The following is a 7,630-nucleotide window of genomic DNA, read 5'->3' as shown; positions in this document are numbered from 1 at the left end:
AAGCAACAGCTGAATCGGACCGGAAGGTTCCCCGGACAGGCGATTTCAGAATTGTGTCTGCACCCGAGAATTTTGGCCGAGAAACTTAACCAGCCGGTACGCGTTTTGGTCGAGGAATCCACCCGCGGTACATGCAAATCACCGAGAAAAACCTTCCTGCGGTACGTGAGAATGGCCGAGAACCTCCAAAAACCCATCTTCACCATCTTTTAAACCCTGATCACCATTTCTCTTCCTGGATTCACCTTTTCGACTCCAAATAGCTCCAAATACACCTGATAAACACTCAAAACATGCAGAGACTCATTGGGACCTAATCCAACTCCTAAGTCCTAAAACAAACCCTAAGGACCTAAAATGCATGAAATAAGATATGATTTGGAATGAAATATACAACCTAAATGATGCAAATTATGAACATATCACGTATCTTTCAGCTCAGTGCTCCAAACTCATCGATTCTAACTGTTCTGAGATCTAGACTCCATTATCTTGATCTTTGCTGAAGACCCCGGAGACTGAATCGTCCGACAAGACCTTCCGATAACGCGAATTTGGAGATGTATCTGCACCCGGGAATTTTGGCCGAGAAACTTGAACAGTCGGTACGCGTTTTGGCTGAGAAATCCACCAGTGGTACATGAAAATAGCCAAGAAAAAGCTTCTTGCAGTACAGGCTAGCGCCGAGAATCTCCAAAAGGCTGATTTCACCATTTTTAAACCCCCATTCATCATTTCTCCTCCTGGTTTCATCTTTCTAGGTCCAAACTGCTTCTAAATCACCAGTAAACACTCCAAAACATGCAAGACTCACTTGGACCTAATGCAAACCCCTAAGTCCTAAAACAACACCTAAAGACCTAAAATACATGAAATAAGATATGATTTGGAATGAAATATACAACCTAAATGATGCAAATTATGAACATATCATTTGTGCTTAGATTTTCTCGATTCGACAACTCCCTTAGGCTCGACTAAAGGTGCTTGTATAGAAACGTGTTGGCACCTTTCCTTGTTATCTCCAAGGTCTAAAATCAACTTCTCTTCCTTGTAGATGGTTATACAGTAAGAGCTTCCACCACTACAGACTGCAGGATAGAAGATTCTCTTTTTGACTTTAGAAAAACAAACTCTTCGGTTGGGATAATCAACAACTGCCCCCACTGTTGCAAAGAATGAACTTCCAAATATTAATGTCCTAGGAGAGTTATTTTCCATCTCAAGAATGTAAAAATCGACAGGAACAAGACACCCTCCTACTTGTACCATCAAATCCGTTACGAAACCGTATGGAATCGTGCTTGAATTGTCTCCAAACTTAAGAGAACCTTGAGGAGGTTTTATATCACACATCCCCAGCTCGTTTGAAATTGCTTTAGACATCACATTCACATTTTCTCCTGTGTCACATAGAGAGTCAGAAATTTCCACACCTTCAACTATGCAGGGGAAGACAAACTTCAGTGAATCATTTATCTTATGAAGCTTCCTTTGATGTGGAACTTTTCCTACTGTATCATACTCTTCAGGACATGCTGGAGATTCAATTTTAGTGTCCTGATTGCTAGGAATAGGCGTGACTTCTCTCTCACCATCAGTGTCTATGACATTGCAACGCCACATTGCATTGTCTACGGTTTTTCCTGGAAGATGACCATCTTGTTTCTTCACACTTTCTCCAATTTGTCCGATTTGTTTCTCGAGCATCTTGACATGAGTTGAGAGGTTAGTGAACTTCTCAAATGACTCCTCGTTTTTCTTGTTGAGGTAATCATACATGATGTCTAACTTGTACCCAAGATCGTTCATGTTGTCTAAGTTAAGCTTAAGGTTGCGGGTGTCTTGGGCGATTTTTTCATGTACCTCAGCGATTCGTCTTTCGATAACTTCGGTGCTTTTTGAACTATCAATGGTTTGTGATAGCTGCACGTCCATGCTATCAACATGAGTGGAAAGAGCTTCAAATTTAGCATTAAGGTCAGTGTATAAGTAGTCCACTCTTATATCATCGTCTGCTAATATTTGCAGCTTCATAAGAAGTGGTTGCACCATAACCTCGAGCTTGTTGTCTTGAGAGGTTGAGGATGATTTTGGAGCAGATTGGAGATTCATATGGGCGTGATCTTGTGCTCCAAATTGATGATTAATCTCAGCTGCATTAACTGCTTTGCAGACATTAACCGAACACTGCTGATTTTTGAGAAACAATTTCACCATGGCTTTAAGTTCTTCAATTTCCTTATGATCATGGGAAGTAGAACGTGATGTTGTTCCTTGATCAGGACAATTGTTTCTGCTGCTTGCAGAAAGATTATTAATCAAGATGTAAGCTTCTTCCACAGTCCTTGACATGAAGTTTCCATCCCTGGCTACATTTAGAGGTGCCTTAGATGTCCATTCAAGACCTTCGTAGAATGTGTTTAAGGTGCATGTCTCAGTAAAACCGTGGTGAGGACATTCCCTAATGTAGCCTTTATAACGATCCCAAGCTTCATGAAAAGGTTCGCTTCCTTTTTGTTGGAACCTATAAATCTTGTTTCTAAAGAAGTTTGATCTAGAGGTGGTGTAGAAATGGTTAAGGAAGGAAGCCTTGCATTCGTCCCATGATCCGATTGAATCAGGAGACAAAGACTGAAACCACGCATGTGCCTTATCACAAAGAGAAAATGGAACAACTTGCACTTTATGTAATTTGCAGGAACTCCAATCGATTGCTTGGTGCTGCAGATTTCTTCAAAATCTTCGAGATGGTCCATAGGGTTCTCCGATGCATCGCCATGGAACCGGTTCTGCTTGACCAATTTTATGAGCTTTGGGCTAATCTCTTAGTCTACGTTTATGGGTTGTAGACTAATGGGAGAACGGTTCTCATATAAAGCATACGGATAATCTCTTAGAGTTAAGCGAGAAGCGTTTTGGAACCTAACAAGCTCATCAACGTTTTGCTAGACGTGGTGGTTATATCTAAACCTATCTAAACCTTGCAAGTGTCTATTATCCTCGCCCATCTTAGTGTTGTATATATATATCTATGTATACAACTTTTTTTTTTTAGTTATATATATATATATATATAGATTTATATTTTTTTTGTTTTTTATATTAATTTATATATATTTTTTATATAAAATAAGAAATTTTTTTTTTCCAAAATGAACAAGAGAACGTACCTTAAACTCGATTCTGACCTGAAACTCGTAGGCAATGTTAAAGGTCCCCGGCAACAACGCCAAAAACTTGATGTGCTCAGGTTTTAACCCTAGTTTTCTGCAAGCGCACAGATGTACGTTGTAGTACTTAGGAGTTGATCCACTGAAGACCAAGTAACTGCAATTCGAGTTTACTTGAGGTGAGAACTGAGCTAAGATGAAAATATGGGTGTTTGTTTGGGGGTTGTGAATAGTTACAACAATAGCAAATAATAAACTTAAAAACAAGTATACAATAAGATCAAATCAATACGAGAAAGTGTTGGGCGTTAGGGAATTCACCGGGAATCGTAGACGTAACAAGAGAATTAAACATAGAGTTTTCTATAGATGTGTTCCTGAAATCAAACCCAGACTAACCTACTCACGTAGTATTAATCACAAATCCATGCACTCAGATTTACTAAACTGCCATTCAGTTCTCTAAGTGTCTAGACAAATTAGTTTGATAACTTCACAGAGCGCTTTAGATCGACTCCCGCCGTCTAAGAGAAATTGTTCATCTAAATAGGGTTAATCGATTTCACAACACTTTCAGTGAGTAAATCAACCTAATCGCAGTAGCTAGATGGTCGATCCAAGCCACCGAAATGCAAATTTTTAGACAAAAAACTCTAAAGATAAACTCTAATCTAACAAACCAGAAATCAATCCATCAATCCTTTTGAAAAATCCTTTAAAACCCAAGAAGTGAATTACTCAATCATAGTGTATAAGAACATCAAAGAAGTATTGTAGTTTGCTGAAAATTAAATAAGAGAAAAGTAAAGAACGAAGAACGAGGATGAAGATGGGAATCGATGATGGCTCCTTCAGCGACTCCTTCTTCTCCCGAAGATGGCAACTCCAAAGTTATGCGGCTCTTCTCTGCTCTCCCTCCACGACTTAGTCATTAGAATGACCTAAAACGAATATATATAGCCTTCTAATTCGTTGGAAACGTTTAGGGTTTGAAGAATAAGTAGTGGGCTTAACTTGGGCTTGAATTTGGTCATTTTCGGACGTCAATGATGTCTGGCTGCGGTCGTGGTGGTCCTGACCGCGGGGAATCATGGTCTTTCCGCGGTCTCAGCCTATGCTCTCCTTCGAGACAGCATTTTCTGTCTTTAGTGCATCGGGAATATCTGAAGATCTAACCGTTGGATTGTCTCCAAACCAATTGCATTAGAAAGCTGGTTGTCTCCTCTATGTCGTCTCATATTTTGGGGATGATCAGACGGTGAGAGGTCTTCATCGAGTGCCATACTTCTGAAGGTCTGCATTTATACAAAATTGCTCATTTGTTCCAAATCGCACATCTTTAGTCCAAGTTTCCTGAAAAGTCTTTTAAAACTCTAAAACATAGAAATCACTTAAAAACCATTGAAAACAGAGTTACAACACCTGCATAATATATTAAAACAATCCATAAAAATGGTCAAAATCCGGTGTTATCAACCGCGTGCTGAAGTCTCGGCTCAAAATCTCTTACGCCGATACGTGTCAACGATCTCATTACCGGAAGGTCTTCTATGCCGATTCAGCTACTGGAGTCTTCAGAAAAGATCACGATAATTTAATCAGGGTTCCATAACAGTTGGAATAAATGCATTTGGAGCAGCGAGCTAAAAGATACGGCCACCGGAAGACATACCTGTCTTGCATCCATTCCGGAGGAATCCGATACGTCTGAAAGATTTCCTATCCGGGAAGCCTTGCCGTCCGATTCAGCTTGGCATTGTGTCCAGTTTTCATAACGCTTAGAATCAGGATATTTCGAATTGTGAGCTGGGAGATATTGCAATCGGAAGAAGGACATGTCCAGAAGCCATTTCTGGATCGTTCCGGTGCACTTCAAAGATTAGCCATCTGGGAACCCTTCCATTCCCCGGATGCACTTGCAATCTTCATAAACATTCTATATTATTGATCTGCCTTGGCACTAGATTTTTAATCCAGCCTTTTGTACCAGTATTCCAGGAGTTATGCTGCCCGAAGTTGTCCGAGAAAATGAGAAATGCTGCAACTTGGGTGTGCGACTTGGTTAACTCGCATCCATGAATATTCATATTCTGGAAGCAAGCTGTAACTTTAGAGATGCGTGTAAGGAGACTCTGAGCAGGGTAGAGACTTCCATAATCAAATTTGGCTAAGTCCACAAAGCTATGCGACTTTGGTGTGCGAGTTGGACATGAAGTGGAACCATCTAGCACATGAGCTCACAAATAAGACTGACTTGTGATGCGATCCTAGGTGATCAACTCCGAAGAAAAGGCTACAGATGATGCGAGTTTATGGATAGGAGAAGAAGATGTGAGGCTGAAGACTCAAAGAATCAGCGATGGGGGCGCGAAGATGATTCGGTGGGGTGGTGATGGTGGTGCGATATTTGAGAGATAAAAGAATCTCTTGTAAACAGATTAGTTTTAAGAGATTCGAATTTCAGAGTTTTTCTTGTTCTCAGAAATCAAAAGAGCGAAGAACACAATAAGGGTTTTTGACATAAAATTCTTCACTGATCGATGACTTAGGCGATTCCCAAGTTATATAGCCTTAGAGAAATTGCAGCCCTAAAGAAACAAAACTACATGAAGTTTGAAATAAAACAACAGGAAGTTTGATTTAAAAATAAAACAGCGAGGCGTCCCTTCCTAAAGGACCTAAATGGTGCGCCTCAAGATACTAAACTAGTGCATTCTGAATGGCTCAGACTTGCACATTATTACCCATTAGCAACAACTCCTAAGTAACTCGACGTAGCAATGATTTCTGCCTCGTTAAAAACCTTGGAGAAGAACCTCCTTCCTTCCAAAATCCTCACCAAGGAAAAGAGTACAGAATCATCACCTAAGTTACCTAGTCATTGTTACCGGGTTCTTCGTTCTTCAAGATAGAGATGTTGAAGATGTGAGCTTCAGCCTCCAGTTGATCGCCGTCCTCTGCAGCAATGAGCGCGTGAGCTTCCTTAGCCATCTCCCTAGCTCTACAACGAGTGATCCTTCCAGCTATTTCCGGTTCCTCCTCCTCTGAGCTTGTCACGATCATATCATCCTCTCCCTCTTGAAAAGGATTTGTCCTTAAATCTGAATCTGCGACATAATGCCTTTATGAGAGGATTAATCTAGATTAGAGTTCTTAATCATTTGAATCATGTCTCATCATTGTCATTAGCATTCCTAGTTTAGCACCAAGGCACCCTAGCCAACTATCATGTCTAGAATCTCATGCCTCCATCATATTATATTCATATCACTTGTCATTGTTTAGTTCTTCTTTAGTCATTAATCCTGTTTTAAGTTTGTAGTTGTCATTAGTCAATCAAAACCACTCTTGCTCACTTGAATTGAGAAACTGATCACATAGCTTAGTGTCTATCACCATATTCTTGGATTGATAACGTCTTTGTGCTACTTTGACAAGGGGATTGATAGCCCTGAGACTAAAAAGTCTTATCTATCAATTGGCGCCTTTGCCAAATTGTGGAGTGTTTAGCATTAAGCTCTGATCTGTTCTTGAGATCAAGTGCTTATTTTTTGTTTTTACTGATAATTTTCAAGTTCTGGTTGTGATTTCAAGTGCATGAACACCAGGTCCAGATCAAGAAGCTGCGGTCCACCTTTCCCCTTAAACGACAACATTAATCTTTTGGTACCAAGGAGGAGAAGGGACAGACGTGGAAGACAGATTGATCAGGCTGATATGGAAGACCAAAGAGAGCATGTGGTTGACATAGAACAACCGGTTCAGGAGCAACAGGCTCAGGGTAATGGAGCTGGTAATGGAGTTGGTCAATGATTACATCAGGGTAATGTTCATCAGGAACAAGTGCATCAACAGCAAGCTTATTTCTATCAGGGACAAGCTCCAGCTCATCAGCAGAGGCATCAGGCCAATGTACAGCAAAGACAACAGGTGCACCACCAACATCAGCCCTTCCAACAACAGCAAAAGAGATATGAGCAACCACAGGTCTATGTTGGAGAGAATGACAGGGCAAATGCTCATCAGTATGGAGCTGGAATTCAGGCACCACCTGTGCAAAACAACAACTTTGAAGTGAAGGCATCCTTGTTGAATATGGTCCAGAACTCAAAGTTCCATGGATTAGCAATGGAAGATCCATTGGAACACATAGATCAATTTGATAAAGTGTGTGACCTGACAAAGATAAATGGAGTTTCTGAAGACAGTTTCAAGCTAAGATTATTCCCCTTCAGTATTGGTGACAAAGCTCACCAATGGGAGAAGAATCTTCCAAGAGGCTCCATTCAAACCTGGGAGCAATGCAAGCAAGCCTTCCTATCTAAGTTCTTCTCCACCTCCAGAACTGCAAAAGTCAGAAATCAAATCTCTAGCTTCACTCAGCACAGCAATGAGAGTTTTGGTGAAGCATATGAGAGATTCAGGAGCTACACAAACCAATGCCCACACCATGGGTT

General features: G+C 40.6%; 2 non-coding genes across 2 annotated transcripts; one reads left to right on the top strand and one right to left on the bottom strand.

Moving 5' to 3' along the window:
* Positions 1-2,443: 2,443 nt before the first annotated feature.
* Positions 2,444-2,554, top strand: LOC112081729. Its single transcript, XR_002896651.1, has one exon. It is a non-coding gene; the product is annotated as a small nucleolar RNA R71 (small nucleolar RNA).
* Positions 2,555-7,523: 4,969 nt separating this feature from the next.
* Positions 7,524-7,630, bottom strand: LOC112081676. Its single transcript, XR_002896598.1, has one exon. It is a non-coding gene; the product is annotated as a small nucleolar RNA R71 (small nucleolar RNA).

Source organism: Eutrema salsugineum, unplaced genomic scaffold (assembly GCF_000478725.1).
Source record: "Eutrema salsugineum unplaced genomic scaffold, Eutsalg1_0 scaffold_10, whole genome shotgun sequence".
In the NCBI taxonomy this organism is placed as follows: Eukaryota; Viridiplantae; Streptophyta; class Magnoliopsida; order Brassicales; family Brassicaceae; genus Eutrema; species Eutrema salsugineum.
This window is presented reverse-complemented; position numbering and strand designations above follow the sequence as displayed.